This window comes from Bos grunniens, chromosome 2 (assembly GCF_055505025.1).
Source record: "Bos grunniens cultivar Pamir isolate PY7600 chromosome 2, Bosgru_T2T1.0, whole genome shotgun sequence".
Lineage (NCBI taxonomy): Eukaryota > Metazoa > Chordata > Mammalia > Artiodactyla > Bovidae > Bos > Bos grunniens.
The window spans coordinates 131,070,147-131,089,791 of NC_141166.1; the positions used below are offsets into that span (position 1 = coordinate 131,070,147).

Sequence of the window (19,645 nt, forward strand, 5' to 3'; positions counted from 1 at the left end):
TGCTGGGAAAGATTGAAGGTGGGAGGAGAAGGGGACAACAGAGGGTGAGATGGTTGGATGGCATCACTGACTCGACGGACATGGGTTTGGGTGGACTCTTCGAGTTGGTGATGGACGGAGGCCTGGCGTGCTGCAGTTCTTGGGGTCACAAAGAGTTGGACACGACTGAGTGAACTGAACTGAACTGATATTTATTGGAAGAAAACCCACATAAACGGCCTCACACAATGCTGTTCGAGGGTCAGCTGTGACGTGCTCTTGAAGCAGGCTGTGAATACGTGCTCTTCACCGGGACAGCCAGGACCTTCATGCCATGCTTGTTCTCTCTGCGCTCTGCATTACTTCATTCCAGGAAGGACTTTACCAGGACTTTCAGTGCCTAACCAACAGTATTTGAATAATCATTAAGTTACTTACATATTGTCAATAGTAAAATAATGACCTGGTATTAAGAATGTAAAAGTCATTCCCATTTATTTTGGCAATATTAAATTTAACAGAGACTCAACTTTGAATCTAGTTAAGTGATGATAGATAGAGTTATGGTTCCTTTTACATTCCCCATGTACCATATAATAACATTTTAAAAATAGGTTACAAGACGAATATTAATATTACAAACAAATGTACAGCAGTAGCAACACAAAGGAAAGTACAAGGCTTCTGACTTTACAAGACCAGTGCTCTAACTCCTGACCTATGGAGCTGCTTTTGGCTTTAAAGGGAAACATTTACTGCATAATATTTTAAAAGCAAGACGAAGATGAAAATGCTTGAGATGTACAGAATGCAATTACAAAAATTTTTAGCTAAAGAGGCCTTAAAGATAACCAATTCTCAGTTCATTAATTTTATAGGAGACTCTCATATCTAGAAAGTTTCACACAGTTGAGGGAACTCAGTTCCTTCAGAATTCAGGGTCCCACAGTGAACAGTTGGGGTATTTAATAATAAAACCTATTTGGTTTTAAATAACCAAAAATATTTTAATTGTTTCATACTTTGAGATATATTTAAAATGCCATGTAGAAAAAGTAGTAAATTCTATTTGCACAAGTTGGTGAGTATACAAGTATTTGCTTTCATTGTTGTTTAACTAAATCTATAATTACTGCTTCCCTGGTGGCTTAGAGGTTAAAGCCTCTGCCTGCGATGTGGGAGACCTGAGTTCGATCCCTGGATCGGGAAGATCCCCTGGAGAAGGAAATGGCAACCTGCTCCAGTATTCCTGCCTGGAGAATCCCATGGAAGGAGGAGCCTGGTGGGCTACAGTCCATGGGGTCGCAAAGAGTCAGACACGACTGAACGACTTCACTTTCATAATTACAAATATGTTGCTTTACCTACACAGCTCTCCTGAATTAAGTGAGTCTATCATCATATAGAAAAATAACCAGTATAAAAAAATTCCGTATTTACATTTTGTGCAAATCAGTTGATTAGTAAATTCCCAGATACTGAAATGATAGGACAGAGCCTGCCATGGCTGTGGCAGGCAGAATACTGAACGAGGTAGAGACCGAGGCTTTACACTGAATCCAGGGGAAATGATGCCACTTTGGATACCACAGTGATAGCTTTTCCAGAAAGGCATAAGGACCATTTTAGTTGATTCCTTCCCCCAAATAAAACACTTGAAGAAGGATGCAGAAGCTTTAGAAAATGTTCAGAAGAAGTGATCAGGATGGAGAAAATGTTGTCTGAATGGAGTCATTTTCCTCCCCATACTATAGTGTTAGTTTTTAAAGTGCTATTTGGGAAATACTGATTCCTGTATATTAATTTTGTACCTTTTCATATTACACAAGCCTATTATTAATTCTAATAATTCTTCAGTTTGATTCTCCCAAATTTTCTAGGTATACAATCAAACAGTATAAATATTATGATTTTGTTTCTTCCTTTTCCACATGTATAACCCATCTTTCATTTTCATATTGCATTGACTAGAACTTCTGGAAGAATGTTTCAGCAAGCATGTGGAAGATGGGTATAATTAGGTGTACTTTTCTGGCTCCTTAACATGTGTGGATTATCCTTATTAGTAACAGTTTATTATTAAACAGTAATTTTATATAGCAAGGGAGGGAAATTTCCTCATCTGCTGTATAATATCTTGGGTCCTTTGGACCCAAGTATAGGGTGCCTGTCAGTATAGGTCACTCCTACCAGGCAGAGTGTTAGCAGTCAAGAATACTCAGAGGTACTGATTGCCTTTCACTCCAGTACTGCAGAGTTGCGTTTGGCTTTTGGAATAAGATGTGGTCCAGGACGGAAGGGATGATTTTACTCACTAAGAGCAACATGAGCTGCAACCTCCAGGCCTCCTAAGCTTTGCTGAGTTATAACTGACATACGAGCTGCTGCACCTATTGAAAGCCTATACTTTGATAAGGGGCTTCCCTGGTGGCTCAGCTGGTAAAGAATCTGCCTGCAACGCAGGAGACCTGGGTTTGATCCCTGAGTTGGGAAGATCCCCCAGAGAAGGGAATGGCCACTCACTCCAGTATTTTGGCCTGGAGAATTCCATGGTCCGTATAGTCCATGGGGTCGCAAAGAGTCAGACACGACGGAGCAACTTTCACTTTCACACGTTGATAAGCGTTTATAAATCATCTTGAAACAGTCACCACAGTCAAGGTAAAGAGCATATTAATCATCCTCTAAAATGTCCTCACACCCTTTTATAATTATGCCCTCTCTCCCCTCCCTTCTCCACCCAGCTCCATTCCCAGGCAGTCAGCTATCTGCTTTCTGTTCCTATGGATCAGTTTGCATTTTTAAGAGTTTTATAAAAGGAATTATAAAACATTTTTTTATAGGTGGCTGTTTACCTTCTTTCCTCGATAATTATTTTTTATATTCATCCATGTATGTTTACATATTCATCAATGCATGCATCTCTAGTCTGTTTCTTTTAGTTGCTGAGTAGTAATCCCACTGCATGCAAAAACCACAATCTGCTTATCCGTTCGCAAAATGGTGGACATTTACGTTGTTTCCAGGTCTCGGCTATTACAAATAAAGCTGCTGCGTACATTCATGTGTAAGACTTTATGTGAATGTAAGCCTTCATTTCTCTTAGGGAAGTACCTAGGAGTGGAATAACTGTGGGTAACTTTATGATTGACTTTTTAAGAAACTGCCAAATTATTTCCCAAAGTATTATAATGATTTTATATTCCCAGCAGCTTTGTATGAGGTTCTAGTTTCTCCACATACTCTACAACAGTTAGTATGCTCATTTTTAATGTTACTTATTTGCCTATTCAACAACATGTATTGTGCTTCTCTAAAGCAGGATTCGGAGAAGGCAATGGCACCCCACTCCAGTACTCTTGCCTGGAAAATCCCATGGACGGAGGAGTCTGGTAGGCTGCAGTCCATGGTGTCTCGAAGGGTCGGACACGACTGAGCGACTTCACTTTCACTTTTCACTTTGATGCATTGGAGAAGGAAATGGCAACCCACTCCAGTGTTCTTGCCTGGAGAATCCCAGGGACGGGGGAGCCAGGTGGGCTGCCGTCTATGGGGTCGCACAGAGTCCGACACGACTGAAGCGACTTAGCAGCAGCAGCAGCAGCAAAGCAGGATTTTTCAACATTATTAGTAATGACGTGTATGTGTGTTTGCTAAGTTGCTTCAGTCATGTCTGACTCTGCGATTCGATGGACCATAGCCTGCCAATCTCCTCCGTCCACAGGATTCTCCAGGCAAGAATACTGGAGTGGGGGCCCATTTCCTTCTCCAGGGCATCTTCCGTACTCTGGGGTAAAACCCGAGTTTCTTACATCTCGTGCATTGGCAGGCAAGTTCTTTATCACTAGCGCCACCTGCTGCTGCTAAGTCACTTCAGTCATGTCCAACTCTGTGCGACCCCATAGACGGCAGCCCACCTGGCTCCCCCGTCCCTGGGATTCTCCAGGCAAGAACACTGGAGTGGGTTGCCATTGCCTTCTCCAATGCATCAAAGTGAAAAGTGAAAGTGAAGTCGCTCAGTCGTGTCCGAGCCTTCACGACCCCATGGACTGCAGCCTACCAGGCTCCTCCATCCATGGGATTTTCCAGGCAAGAGTACTGGAATGGGGTGCAGCGCCACCTAGGAAGCCCCATTTACTATTGACATTTTGGACCAAACAACTCTTTGTGTTGGGGGTTGCACTGTGCATTGCAGGAACTTTAGGGGGCATCCCTGGCCTCTACTCACTCCGTGCCAGTAGTACTTCCCACCTCAGTTGTGACAATCAAACGTGTCTCCATATATTGCCAAATGTCTTTGGTGTGTAGGAGCAAAACTGCCCCCAACTAAAAGCATTGCTATAATGACTAGTGATATTGGCCATCTTTTCATGGGCTTATTTGCCCTTGATATACCTTCTTAGCAAAGTATCTTTTGAAAACTTTTGTCTATTTTAAAGTTGAGTTATTTGTCTTATTATTGAGTTGTGAGAATTCTTAAATATTCTAGATGCAAGTCATTTGTTGGATATACGGTTGAAAGTAATTTTTCCCATTCTATATCTTGTATTTCCATTTGTAGAGCATTGTGTTTGGAAAAGCAAAGTTTCTAATTTTGATGAAATCTAATTTATTGACTATTTTCTTTATAGTTTGTATTTTTTTGTATTCTGTTTAATAAAACTTGCCAAATTAAATGTAACTATAGTTTTCTCCCATTTTCTTCTTGAAGTTTTATGTTTTATCTATATGATTAATTTTGAGTTAATTTTTATGTATGGTAAAAGGTAAGTCAAGGTTCACTTAAAATTATTTTAATTTATTTTTAATTATCAATGTTTAAATTAAATTAGTTTAATTTAATTAATCATTTTAATTGCTTTATAATGTTGTGTTGGTTTCTGTCATACATCAACATGAATCAAGGTTCACTTCTTAAATATGGAGAGCCAATTGTTCCAGCACCTATTTTGAAAAGATTATTCTTTTTCTACTGAATTGCCTTTGTAGCTTTGTTGAAAATGAGTTGTATATGCCTGTGAATTTACTTCTGGGCTCTCCATTCTGTTCCATTGGTCCCTATATCTTTATACCGATACCTCAATGTCTTGATTACCATAGGTTTATAGTAAGTGTAGAAATTAAATACTGTAAATCCTTCAATTTTGCTTTTTTTCAACATTGTTCTACATGCTAGATCTGTTATTACTGTGATGTTCTAATGGACATTTTCTATTTTCCTCATTACTTCTACATTTATGAATTGGAATTTTTGAACAAAAATGTTTTCCTTCTTCCTCACTTGTTTATTCATTTATTTATTTTAGTGTTGACTCATGGATATTTATTTTATTCTTTCACTTAAAATTCAATATTATTATGTATTTTATTTCTCATATTGTTCTGTATTTTGCCATTACATATTCTTTCAGGTTGATTTCTGTGTTTTTTTTTTTTTTTTTTCTTTCAGGGTGGAATTTGAGTATAATTTATAATATCAGCAGAATCTAAAATGTATAAACAGGATAATTTTGCCATGAAGTTTGCCAACATATCTTCTAAAATCAATTCTCATATTAGTTGCTTCATAAACTCACTTTTTAAAATTATGGCAAAAAATATTACATGAAATTTACCACTTTAATAACTTTTAATTGTATATATGTTTGTTTCAGCCATGCCACGTGGCTTGCAGGATCTCAGTTCCCTGACCAGGGATTGAACCCAGGCCATGACAGTGAAAGCCTGGAATCCTGACCATGAGGCCATCAGGGAACTCCCCCAAATAAGTATATTTTTAAAAATCACATAACTGAGATCCATTTTAGCTGCTTTGGTTCGTACTGGATTGATGTGCAAGGATGGAAAAAGCAAAGTCATTATTGAGACTGTTGCGTTAGGGCCTTGGAGTACTGTGTGTACAGATGGATAAGATGAAACATATTAGCAAAATACCAAGGAGATAAAGTTGGCAAGACTTAGCATTTGATTGAAAGTAGTTAAAGATTGAAACTTAATGCAATAGGCCAGAAATAATGAAAGTGATGTTTTTAAAAAGATAATCTGTGTACCACTCATAGCATATGCTACCTTCTATTATAATCAATCTACTTATAGCCAGGTCTTTGCTAGTAAATTCACAAGCCTCTGATGGAAGGGACCGGATTTTATATTTCCTTCTATCACCAGAGTTTAACTCTGCTCCACTGCAATAGATGTATTACCATGTATAGTAAGATGACCACAATTAGTAGACCTTCCTCCTACTTCTATGGCTAATCCTTCTTGGCTCCTCTTCCTATATTGTTGTTGAATTGTTTAGTCACTAAGTTGTGTCCCACTCTTTGAGACCCCATGGACTGCAGCCCGCCAAGCTCCTCTGTCCATGGGATTTCCCAGGCAAGAATACAAGAGTGGGTTGCAATTTCCTTCTCCAGGGGATCTTCCCGACCCAGGGATCGAACCTCCATCTCCTGCTTGGCAGGTGGATTCTTAACCACTGAGCCACCTGGGAAGCCCTTCCTCCTCTTATACCAACTGGTAAATGTTGGCCTTTCTCAGGGTTCTGTTAGTATATGGTGACCCCTTCATTCCTGTGATCGTAAATAGCACATCGATTTTGATAACTGCCAGGTCCAACCCTCTCTTCTGAGTTTTGTAAACACAGACTTAACTGACTACTTCACAGCTCCACTGGCAAGTCTCACAGGCTCCTCCAACTTATGCCAAAATGTGAGCTCTTCCTTTCTCCCCTCCAACCTGCTCCTCCCACGGTCTTCTCCCTCTCTGTAAAGGTTGTCACCATCCACCCAGCTGCTCGAGCCAGAAACTTGTGAGTCATTCTTACACCTCCTTTCCCTTGCCTCCCACACCCAGTACATCGCCAAGTGTGCTGAGACACTTTCCAACACACTCTCTCGAATCCGTCCACTTCTCTTCATCCCACTGCTCATCACCCTGCCCCCAAAACACTGCTAATCTCTCTCCTCACCACTAACTCCTTTCCAACTGAGTCTCACTTCCACTTCTGCCCTCTCCATACCATTCTCCATGTAGCAGCTGCAGTGATTTAAAGACACAAGTCAGATCTCCTAAGCATTCTTCAATAGATCTCACTGAATGTGAATTAAAATTCAAGATGCTTGCTGTGATGCCCATCACATGAAGGTTGTCGCCTGACCTGGTTCTTGCCTACTTCTCCAACCTCATCTCTTGACATTTCCCTTTAGGCCACCACTCCCTCTGCTCCAGTTACCTAAGCTGCCTCAAGTTAGCTCCTTCTTAGGGGAAAAATCTTCCCAGAGCTCTCCACCTGGTCATCTCCAACTTATGCCTCAGGTCCAGTTTACTCTTACTTCCTCAAAGGGTCCTCCCTATCTTCCAATCTAAGTTACCTTCTTTCATTTTTCCCTTGTGTGACACTGTTTTCTCTCCTGTGGAAGACTGCTCCTTGACTCCCAGAATCCATTCTCCCTTTCTTTCGTAGCAATGGAGTTCAGCTGGGTCTTTGGCCGCGTAGCTAAAACTCTTTCCCTCCTTTGCACTCAGATATGGACATGCAACTGTCTCAGCCAAGGTGATACGTATGGACATGATGTGTGCAAGTGTGAGAGTTTGAGGGCTTCCCTTTAAGTGCCAGAGCTTATCCTCTCCCTGGCCCATGTGCTGCTGCTGGAAATGGTCAACCTGGACCAAGCATGGAATCCGTGTTGTGTGGATGGTGGGGTCATACTATCAATCGTGGATTACCTACTTGTGGATTGCTACATGAGAAAAAAAAATTATAATCCTATTTAACTACTGGACTTTTGAATCTCTTTGTTACAGTAAAGGAGGCCTTGGATGGATGGTGTATTTATTTATTTATTTATTTTGCTGAGCTAGACTGCTTATGGGATCTCAGGATTTTTAGTTCCCCTGACCAGGGTTCCTGTGTCCTGGCAGTGAAAACGTAAAGTCCTAACCACTTGGATGGGTTTTAAGTAGAGAATTAAGGTCTGCTGGTAGCCCGTCCAGGAGGCACAACACAGAAACGGTAGGTACCCCATGGTGTTGGGCAACCCTGAGGGGCTGCAAATAAATGACACTGTCTCGTGTTCTTAAGGATTACTTTGGTTGAAATAAGGAAGATTGATTGGGGTGAGAAAACACTCTGAGGCAGAGAGGCCAGAGAAGTGACCGTCATAAGGCAGAGGAGAGAGTACCTCATGCATGAGCACAGCACAGGAATACAGAGAAGAGGTCAAATTCCAGGAATATTTTGAAAGGTGGACTCCACAGGGCTTGGTGTTTACTGGGTGTGATAGGCAAAATCATGGCCTCCTAGAGATGTCCATGTCCAAATCCCAGGAGCCTGCAACTCTGTTACCTTCATTGCCAGAAGGACTTTGGATATATGATCAAGTCAGGGTTCATGAGAGGAAGAGATGACCCTGGACCAGGAAGGTGAGCCCAGTGTAATCAAAAGGGATCTTATAAGAGGGAGGCAGGAGGGTCAGAAGAGGCAGTGTGGCTGCTGAAGCAGAGGTCAGAGTGATGTATATACTGTGAAGAAGAGAGAAAGGGGCTAGGAGCCAAGAAGCCTCTAGAAGGTGGAGAAGTCCAAAAAGTGGATTCTCCCCCAAAGCCTACAGGTGGAATGCAGCCCTACAGACACATTGGTTCTAGCCTGGAGAAACCCACTTTGGATTTCCAACTTACAGACATGTAAGATAGTAAATTTCTGCTGTTTTACTTCACTGCATTCATGGTAGCTTGTGAGAGCAGCATAGGAAATTAACATGCTGGGTGTGGGGGTTAGGGTGAAGGGAGAGGTAAGTACAGCGCTTTGCACAACCAGGTGGGGATGATGGTTTAAAGTGAAAGTGTCAATCGCACAGATGTGTCTGACTCTTTGCAACCTCACAGACTGTAACCCGCCTGGTTCCTCTGTCCATGGAATTCTCCAAGCAAGAATACTGGAGTGGGTAGCCATTCCCTTCTCCAAGGGATCTTCCTAACCTGGGGATCAAACCCAGGTCTCCTGCACTGCAGACAGATTCTTTACCATCTAAGCCACCAGAGAAGCCCAGAGCGGTTTGGGAACCCAGAAGTAAAAGCCAGTGGGGGAGGGGTGGTAGATGGGCGCCTGTGAAACAAACACCCTGTGGAATTGGCCACATGGGTCTGGCACCAGGAGAGGAGCTGCCCTGGAGAGAGGGGTTGGGGGCATCCTTAAATATTCCGGGATTAAAGCCAAGGGAGGGGGTGAGAGCAATCACAGAAAAAAAGGAGGAAAGAGAGGCCAAGAACAAAACTGAAGTGGAACCTGAAGTGGCCCGAGAGGAGTTGCAAAACCCAAGGCTGTCCGTCACAGAAGTCAGAGGAAGGGAGAGTTTCAAGGTGAGCTGCGGGTCCATCGTGTCCCATGTTGCTGAGAGAAAACTGGATGACATCATTTGGCTTAAAATAAAATCCCCCAAGCTGCCATATGTGAATATTCATGTTTGTAAGGGTTTGCATATGCTAGGAAGAGGGACTGATTAAGAGCCTGGGCCCTGGAGCTGGACTACCGAGGTGCGATTCTACCGAGATGCAGATTCTATCACTGACAAGTGGTTTGAGTTTGGTAGTCACTCCACATTTATATGCACCGATTTCCTCTTTGGTAAAATGAGGTGATAACAGTACCTACGTGTATGTGACTGTCGTGAGGCTTAAATCAATAAATACTTAAAAAGGGCTTTGAACAGTACCTGGCACAGGTAAGTTCTATGTAAGTGTGAGCTATTTTTTCTCACTATTACCTATTGTAATATGTTTGCTTTGTTATTTAAGAAGTCAATTCTGCCAAAGGAAAGAAGAGAAACAAACACGATAAGGAGAAGAAATGAAATTAAATAAAAGCAAGTAGTTTGTAAGACTAAGTAGTGCATATATCAGCTGAACGTAGAGAGGAAATGTCCGAAAGTCCAAGTAGGCACCAAATATTCTTGGAACAGTAAATATTCATGAAGCTTACTAGCACTCAATATTCAGGCAGGCTTCAAATGACCACCCACTGGTGACAGCTACACAGACTCCATTTGTTCCCTGCCTGAGAAATGCCGATAAAATCCCACAGCTGCTCATCAGGCTAATTGGAGAGCTGGAACTGGCCAGCCATCCTCACTTCTTATCTCTCAGTAGAGAAAATACGTGCTTCCTCTGGCCCCAGGTACCCTCTGACTGCCAGGATCGACCTCAACTCTGATCCTTATAATCCCATGATCAGCACAGGAAAACTGACACAGGAGATAAAGGCACAGGTTCTCTGCATATTTCATAAAATATACCATCTGCTTATACCCTAGTCTGTGTGTTAATCTATCTCCTGATCTCTTCTTCTGCGTTTTAAATTGATTCAATTAGCCACGTGATTTCAACACCCTAATTTTGTCTTTGAGCCTTTCTGGGCAATGATCTCTAGGACAGCTTGCCTTGTAGTGTAGTTGAAAGCTAATTTCCCAATCCACACCCACTAGTCACTTCACCAGGGGTAGGGAGATGTGGGAGGAGAAGCAGGTCACTTTTTGTTTCTGCATATTTTCATCTTCTCCTTAGTTATACTGAAAAGGGAAGGGGCTATCAGGAAAAACCTGGAGTAGGAAATGGTAACCCACTCTAGTATTCTTGCCTGGAGAATTCCATAGACAGAGGAACCTGGTGGACTACAGTCTCTGGGGTCGCAAAAAATCAGACATGACTGAGCACACACACATACACCAGGAAAAAAATCCTGCCCTAAAAATGCCAATTAAAACAACATTTTGTGCTCTGCTGACCCTTGAGGGCACCCTTCCTATCTGAAACCAGCTTCAACTTCTAGAATGATTTCGCTTCACTTGTCAACATGGAACCACCTCTGGGCAGCTCTAGATTAAGAACAATCCCCCACACCCCACCCAGGTCCTTCCTGCCTTCCTTTCATACACAGGAGAGAAACTGAATCATGTTAGACCTGGAGTTTGTTCACTTTCTTCCTTTTCTTTTTCCAAAGGTTGCTTCTTTAATATTGGGACAGATAAGAAGCATGATAATTCTGTTATGACAGCTACCAACTGGTTGTAGTTCTTCAGTTCCCAATTCTGCGTGGGAAGCCATCTATAGGCCACACCAGACCAAAGCCTGTCCTTTTCAGAGTCCGATCACCACCTCCATCTCCTTCATGAGGCTTTAACACCCAGTGCCTTTCGTTGTTTCGCTTTTATCTGTATTGCAAGTGGGTTCATCATGAGGCTAATGGAGCATAAGCTTCAGGTACCCAGTCCCAGATTCCAGGAGGGGCCACGGTGACTGCATAACTTTGTTTTATTCTAAAGCTCTAGGCCTCTGACCCTAAAGCTTCGTGGCCTATAAAATTCTCATCAGTACGATTTCGTGGTTAAGAGCTAAAACTCTAGACATGAACGGCTTCTCACCTTTTACTATTTAAGTCATTTTAGGTAGGTCACATTCAGTTTCAGCCTTGGTGTCCTCAGCTGTAAGATGGGAATAATAGTACCTATATTTTTAGGATTACGGTAAAACTTAAACAGTACTTAAACAGAGCTTCCTATATGAGAAACATTCATCCATGTCAGCTGTCATTATTATTGTCGTTATTGCCAGAAGAAGACATAAGCTCCCTGAGAGCAGGATCTGGTACCCCAAAAGCCCATCACAGGCGCCCCCAAAATTCCTTCTGCTGAAGGAATACCTATTACAGCCAAAAATGCCTGCTGAAGGAATACCTTTTACAGCCAACTCCACTCTCCCCACCCTCTCTGCATGTCTAGCCAGAAATACAACTCTAATTACATTTCTGATGCAACACACATCGTTATCTCTTCAGCGAGATACTCGGGTAGCACCTTCTCAGTTTGAAAGCCTGCTTCAGTCTCGGCCCTTCCCTGGTGAGTCCTGCCACCCTGGTTATTTGTCTCCTGCCCAGCTCCTCTCTCCCGGGTCACCTGAGGACTGTTGGCCAGGCCACGGTCGGTCTAGAGACGCAGAACGAACGCGTTAATACTGTCGGCATTCTGCTTGGCACTTAATAGACGCTCAATAAACGATGGCTATGATTGTTGCTGATATTTACAATTCCCAACCAGCCTTCCGTTCGCTCTCCGCCCCATCCCCCCGGAGCTAGGCCCGCATCGTTCGCCTTTTCGGGAGTGGGTCTCAGCCGGGGTCGGGGGACCCGAGGATCGACCCTCGCGTCTCCTCTCCACCAGCTCGGCGCGATTCCCGGGCAGGGCTGAGGCCGCGGGTCCCCCGGGGCCGCCCAGGCGGGCGGGAAGCCGGGAGGAGCTGCCGCCGACGCAGCCGCCGCCGCCGCCGCCGCAGGAGGCGGAGCGCTGCACCTGGCGGCGGCTGCTCAGCGCTCGGCCCTGAAACGGGTCCAGCCGGTAGCGAGCGGCGGAGGCCGGGCGGGAGGAGGAGGCAGGAGTGGAGAGAGAGAGGAGGTCGGGCCGGCCGGTGTGCTCGGCTCGCCGCTCCTGGTCTCCCCACCGGCTCGCATTCCCCCGCCGCAGCCCCGGAGGAGCCGGCTATCCGCCCGAGATGGTGCGCGCCGCCCCGACAGCCGCCGCCCGGGCGCCCAGAGCCGCCGCCCCGCGCCGGGGGGAGATGGTGCCCCGCGCCCCGCGCAGCTGAGCGCCGCCGCCGCCGCCGCAGGTGAGTCGGGGCCCGGAGCGCCGGGGGCCGAGCCAAGGGCGGGGAGCCCCCCCTGCGGCGCGCACACCTGCTGTGCGGAGGGGGGGCGGCTGGCGAGGACGGGTCCAGAGCCCGGGCGTCGGGGCGAGGGGTGTCACCGCTCTCAGCCCCGATCACCCGCTGCTGTCTCCCTCCCCTTGGATTCCCCAGTCGTTTGTCATCTTTTGGGGTGCTAGGGCCGGCTATAGCCGGCACCCCGGCGCGGGCAGCACTTCCGCAAACGTAACTGGAGTCAGGAAAACAAAGGCGCTGCCCAAGGGAGCCCTCGCCCGGCGCCGGCAGCAGCCGGGGTGCGGGGTGAGGTTGGGCCCCAGTGTCCAGGCCCTTTTTGGCCCAGCCCCACTCGCGCCCTTGCCATAAACATCGTTGGCGAAAACCAGCACGCAGCCAGCGAACAGATACATAGACGCTTGTGTGGCTAGAGGAGGAAATTGACAGCGTCTGCTTCCCCCAGGTGAACAAATAGGGGGAAAAAACCCCAAAAAGCCCTCTTTCCCTTGCCTACTACCATCCTAGAAGAAATACACCACCTCTGTGCTTCTTTTTACTTCAACTTGGCCTAACGTGTCCCTAGAGCCATTTTGAGGTAACAGTAGGGGTTTCTAGGCCTTTGGGGTCCAGTTTATCTTCTACACAGCCCCCTACAAATTTAAGTAGGATGGTGAAAAATCCCAGATGCAACTTTCCCCTTCATTTATCCACCCCCACGTGAAGAGGCAGGTGGATTGATTACCCTTAAGGCCAGGACACGGTGTGGTTTCTCCTCTCCCACACACTCGCAACCAAGAAGGTTTCCTTTCATCCGAAAATATTCAGTAAACATTTGACAGAGCTACTGGAACAGATAAAACCATACCTGTCAGTAATAGGAATGAACCTTAGAGAGCTGAGGTTTTAATCCCAACTGGTGTCTAGATTATTTGTATGTCGTCAGACGGGTCACATCTTGAGCCTCCGTTTTCTCACCTGTCAAAGGAGATGGTTGAACAGTATAGTGGACAAGCTTCTCTCTAATTGTTCTAGAAGTTTAGGATTTTGTGGAAGTCTAACCTCTTCAAAAGTAAATGAATGCAAAAGGTGTGGTGGATGTCCGGTTGACCAAGGAGGTGATAAAAGCAGGCCCCTGGTGTCTGCAGGGCATTTCTTTCCCTGAGACGTGGCCACTGGTCTGCCACAGGTGTACGTGTGCATCATTGATGGCCTTGGCAAGTGAAAGGGGAGGCCAGGAGGCAGCTTCACTGGAAAGGTCAGCTTTTGACACTTGAAGCTGCTGGGCATCAGCAGACATGAGAGGTATTTTCAGTGATTTTGTGGTACTCAGATGACTTGCGTTTGTCACAAGTTGTAAGCAAAACTTAGGATTGCTTTAAGGAGGAGGCTTGGAAATTGCTACTGAGCCCAGAGCAAGATACCCTGGGGGACTAGGAGGAGAAAGGATCATATTTCGATAATGCATTACAGCTACTAGGCATGTTTACAGTAATTTATTTCTAAGACATTTTCTGTGTCTGTATGAATAAAATTAATATAAAAACATGAAGCCAAACCAAAACACAAAGATAAACAAAATAGCAGGGTTTGTAGGTATTTGGTGATATGAGGTATCAGGTCACCAGGTCTAGAATATATAGTTTCTGGATTATTAACGGTAATAAGGCACTTTTTGAGCACTTAGAATGTTCAAGGCACCATCTTAAACACTTAAATTCTAAAACTCTGTAAGATAAATCTTTTCCCATTTTACAGATGATGAAAAGGAAGCTCAAATGGTTAAGAGACATACAAAAACCACAAAATCTGTAGGAGGTGGGGTTAAATTTGACCCTGTGTCTCTGCCTCCAAAGCCCAGGAAATTTCCACACGGTGTCCCTCCCTATTCAAGACCCAGAAGCCTCACCACCTACATGGGTGCCTTCCTTTGCTTCTTGCCTTTGAAAATTAATTTCATTTCAATATACATACATTACTATGTTAACATTTATCTGTGTAAGATAATCTACATACTTATAGTGCATATGTATTTATGCATGTACATTCACCCGTTTGTTTTCACCATTTGTATGTTGAAGGCAAGTGTAAAAATGATCATAACCAGATATGTTAGTATTAGACCGAGAGGTTTTTTGTTTTACTTCTTTTGCTATTCAGTAAATCTTGATTTAGCAGTCTCATTGTAGGGAAAGGAAGTGCACTACATGTAAATGTGTCTGTTAACTGCTTTGGCACATTATCTTAGGAAAAAAATCATGATATGGTAAGTGAAAAAAGGAAATTGCAGAAGATCTTTATATACAGACCTGCATACAAGCACACATATACCTTGTCTCTTCAGGTGGCTTCCTGAAGGAAGTGGGTTCAGATGATAAAGAGAGGAGGGCACTTTTCCTTTTTACCTTATAAAGTTATTTTGGGCTTACTAAACATTTTTTTTTTTTTTGCAACAGGCACTTGTTCTTTTATTATATAAACTAAATAGAGAAATAAAAAGAGTAGAATTGATTCACTTAATAACAGAAAATAAGGAAAAAAGTGAATGTGCCTAAACTCTGTAATATTAGAGGAGTGAAACATGGGACTCAGGATGTCAAAGAGGAAGGTGGTATTCTGGAATTTGCAGGTAAGGGAGCAAAGGGTGATGAATCTTGGATGACTAAGTTTTATCTTTTCTAATAATACCTATAGCATATTCTATAGTATGCCCGATTTTCCTCCATAATAAGAATGCTTTGGTACACACACCCCAATTTTTAAAAATTTTATTTATTTTTTGGCTATGCTGGGTCTTTGCTGCTTGCAGTTTTCTCTAGTTGCAGCGAGCGAGGGCTGCTGTCTAGTTGCAGTGCACAGGCTTCTCCCCGCAGCAGCTTCTCTTCGTGGGGAGCAGGGCTCTAGGGTACGCAGGCCCCAGAGGCAGTTCCCAGGCTCTAGAGCACAGGCTCAGTAGTTGTGGCTCGTGGGCTTAGTTGCTCTGTGGCATGTGGGATCTTCCTGGACCAGGGATCAGACCCATGTCTCCTGCATTGGCAGGTAGATTCTTTACCACTGAGCCACCAGGGAAGCCCACACCCACCCTAGGTTATCTGCTGGAGAGGGTGGTAAGGATTTCTTCCTGCTCTTGCTAGTGGTGGCTATCTGTGGAAGCATAATTGGTCTTTATGTGGAAGGTAGGAGTGCGTGCATTGTGCGCTCAGTTGTGTCTGACTCTGCAACCCAGTGGACTATAGCCTGCTAGGCTCCTCTGTCCATGGGATTTCCCCAGCAAGCATACTGGAGTGGGTTGCCATTTCCTCCTCCAGGGGATCTTCTCAACCCAGGGATCAAATTTGTGTCTCCTCCCTTGGCAAGCAAATACTTTACCACTGAGCCACTTGGGAAGCCCAGAAGTTAGGAGTAGGAGATATAAATTTACCTGCTGTGTCATGTCTATGAAATGACTTCACAGGTGTAATTATTTTTAGTAACATAATTTCACGAGCAGGAAGCTATTATCAAGTTAATCTAATCTGATGCATACATATATATATATATCCATACACATATAGTTTAGAAACATACATATGTGTATATATAGATAATCTTGTCTGATGGGTATATATACAATCCCACAATTTGGCTTAGTTTTATATAATACTAATAAAAAACACTGCTTAGAATTCTTAAAAATTAATACATTTCCCTGCTCAGACTTAGAAATCCAGAATCAAATGCATTCACGGTTTTCAGAATCAAGGAAACACGTTCTTCCTTGTGTTTTTTACATGAAGGAAAAGTGAATAAGATTGGTTCATTGTAAATGTAATAGGCAATCCTGAGAAAAGGGTAACTGTAAAATTATTTTGCATAAGAGATATTCTGACAATTTTAGGTGACATCCAACATTTCCTGTAGGGTTCTAATTCTGTTTTGGTCTGAGGGAAGTCTCAGTTTTTTGATTTAGGAAACTTTGTTGCTCAGTAGGTCCTCTTTAAACCCACAAATCAAGTGCAAAATCCTACCCTAGTGGAAAGCCAGTTTGGGTAAAACCTTTTCCCCAGAGCAAAATGAATGTGTTATTTTCCAGGACACAGCATTTTGGATTCTTGGGAAATGCAGACATATATATCTGCTGTGAATTCTGCATGGGGCAAAGAAAACATCCTAATGTCTCCATCCAGAACATTCCACTTGGATATGATTCTTCCACAGTTAATTACCCAACAGTAGCTGTCTGTGGCCATTATTATACTTTACTGGCATTTTGGAGGGTGAGAAGGCCCGTGTCAGCTTGATTTATTGTCCTAAATCCTGAATGACATGTTATCCAGTACTTAGCCCTATTGTTGGGTTTCAGTAACATTTGCTTTGTAGCTGGTTTTCCTTCTTTGTATTTATAAGATACTTATTTGCTACTTTGTATAATGGTATCATTTAAGTTAGTTGGCTGGGCACTTTTGAAAACTATGAGAGTCATTTGCTAAGGTAATGATTTATGGGCCCTCAGCCCAAATAGAAAACTAAACCAAACCAAATAAAAAATGTGGAACACCTAAGCTGTGAACCTGTATATTAATATATGTCTATATTATGCTATAGCTATTGCAACTCTGGTTGCTAGTCTGTGGCTTTAAATAGCATATGCGAACAGACACACATACACACCCCTACCTCAGCACCAACAAAAAATATCCCAAATGTTGTGTAATAAAAGTAGCTTTCATGACTTCACGGGAGGTCCAGCGGTTATGACCATGTGCTTCTGCTGTAGTGGGTGCAGGTTCTGTTCCTGGTCAGGAACTAGGATGCCACATGCCTTGAGGCCTGGCAAGAAAAAAAGAAAAAAGTGAAAGTAGCTTTCATCTGCCTTTATCCCTTTGTCCGTTACATTGAAGAGATGTTAAGGTTTGGAAATGTGAATGACTGGCCTGTATTACCATGGAACCTGGTGGTCCTGCTGAATATTAAGAATAGGAAAGGATGGGGGCAAAGATAGGAAGAATACTAGGCTCTTAGAAAAACCATATTCCAGAGATATAAAAGAAGATTGAGGAAAGCAGGGCTGAGACATCTTTTCTGACATTTGTCCTGGCCTGTGTTTGAGTAGGGGAGACAGATTCAGAGAATGTGCAGAAAACAGGGAAGTCCAAGTCTGAATGACTCTTTTCTCAACTGTGAATGAGGAAATGTTTTGATCTGAGACCAAGAGTGGAACTTGGGGGAGAGAAAGAGATGGGACGCCGTGAATCAGCGGTGGCCGAGAGAGCTCTGGTGTGGCTTTGCGGGGGATAAAAGAAGAACTGGAAAGAGGAACTGGTGTTGTCTCAACAAGTCTGATTTATGGATGAATTGTGTCCAGTGAAAGTGAGCAAAAAGCCTAGGCTGGCATCCTAGCCCCAAGTGGTTCCGTAGAGTGGGGCAGGTGCTCCTACCCCACTTTCCACATGGCCACCATGGAGTGAAGATTGGAGACGGGGCCAGCAGAGCTCAGGACTCCCAGAGGAGGAGGACTGCCTCCCTGTGAGCCACATGCTCAATTCTTATAACTGCTCTGGGCATTTTTAGGGACAAGGTTAAGGTAGAATACCCTTGGCCCAAGGTAACCAAAGCCTTTCTCAGCAGAGCCAAGCCCAAAGCCCCCACACTAAACACTTAAAGCAGAACCATACAAAGTGACACGCTAACCCTCTATGACTTTTACAGAAATGCACTGATCCAATCCAGCATAGCCCAGCTTCTGTAGCTATTGTGGCGTGCCTTCTTCTGCTTGAAAATGATTCCCGGGAAATTGTGTTTAATGAACAGATAGAACCCAAACTCACCTTTATGAGAGAGTTTGAATAAAAGAGTTTCAAAAGTGTAAAAATGATATCCATTTACCTTTTATTTCCTATAAATGAGGTTCCCCTATTTTGAAGATGTTTTATCTTTTAAGAGCACCTCAAAGCTCTTATAACTGGCCCTTTCAGTTGTTCCTGCAGGATCCCACACAGTGATAGGCAGACTTCAATTGAGCAAGTCCCAGTGACCTTTCCGGGACTGCAGGATCAAAGGTGTCCCAGTTATCACTCAGATGCTTTGTATTTCAAATGATTCCTTTTAAATATGTATTTTCAAAGTGATACTTGTTGGGAAAAAAAATTCAGTAAACTAAAAGAAAAAAAATTAAAGTAACTCCTAATTTTACTTTTAGAGTAACATTTTGCTATTATTTTCAAATCTTTTTCTAAAGTATATTTTGTATAAAGGACAAAATTTACAAATGTAAACTCTTACATACAGGTTTGTGTCTTGCTTTTTCTCCACTTAATGCTTTTTTTTTTTCATGAACATTTATCTATTAATTTTAAGTTCTGTTAAGTTCAGTTTTCCATCCTGTGGGTGTAAGTTTCTTTTTTTTCTCTTATGTTCAGATACATAATTCAACTGCTTCCATTGCTGATCACTGACTTTGTTTCAGTTCTCATCATTATGATAAACATCCATACACTTAAATCCTTGCCTTCTAGAAAGACTTTTCTTCTACTCTCAGTTAATGAGAGTGCCTATTAATATTTATCTTTACCAGCATTGAATATTTTCATTTTCAAAAGTATTAGTATGGTATGTTTATTGAAGTGCCTTATTTAATGGGCTAGGTAATAAATCTGAAAGAAACTGATAGCACTTGGTAGCTCTGAATTCAAGAGTCCTAACAGCATAAAAAGCAAGACAAATTAGATTACATATGCTGGAATGTGCTTAGTATATAAAATTTTGTTTTAAACTATAGTGTAGTTAGAGGGTATAAGGAAAAGTCATTGGTGATAGCTACATGTCTATGGAAGAATGTATTTTAAACTGTGAGATCTATATTTTGATCTAGATTGTAAACTCATAAAAGACATGTTTGAGAAAGAAGCAACTATAAATTTTTGTTTAGAATGCCATGTCTTATGTATAGACTGTACACTCTTTAAGCCTCGTAACTTTCTCAGTGACTAATAATGCCGGAATAGCC

General features: G+C 43.1%; 1 protein-coding gene across 5 annotated transcripts in view; it reads left to right on the forward strand.

The window, feature by feature from the left end:
* The first annotated feature begins 12,349 nt into the window (after positions 1-12,349).
* The window catches only part of MFSD6 (major facilitator superfamily domain containing 6), an 89,247-nt gene continuing 81,951 nt past the window's right edge, over positions 12,350-19,645 (forward strand). For all 5 annotated transcript variants that reach the window (XM_086371536.1, XM_086371556.1, XM_086371547.1 and 2 more), the window contains exon 1: positions 12,350-12,633. The gene's annotated coding sequence lies outside the window, so the exon portion shown is untranslated. The remainder of the gene's footprint in view (positions 12,634-19,645) is intronic.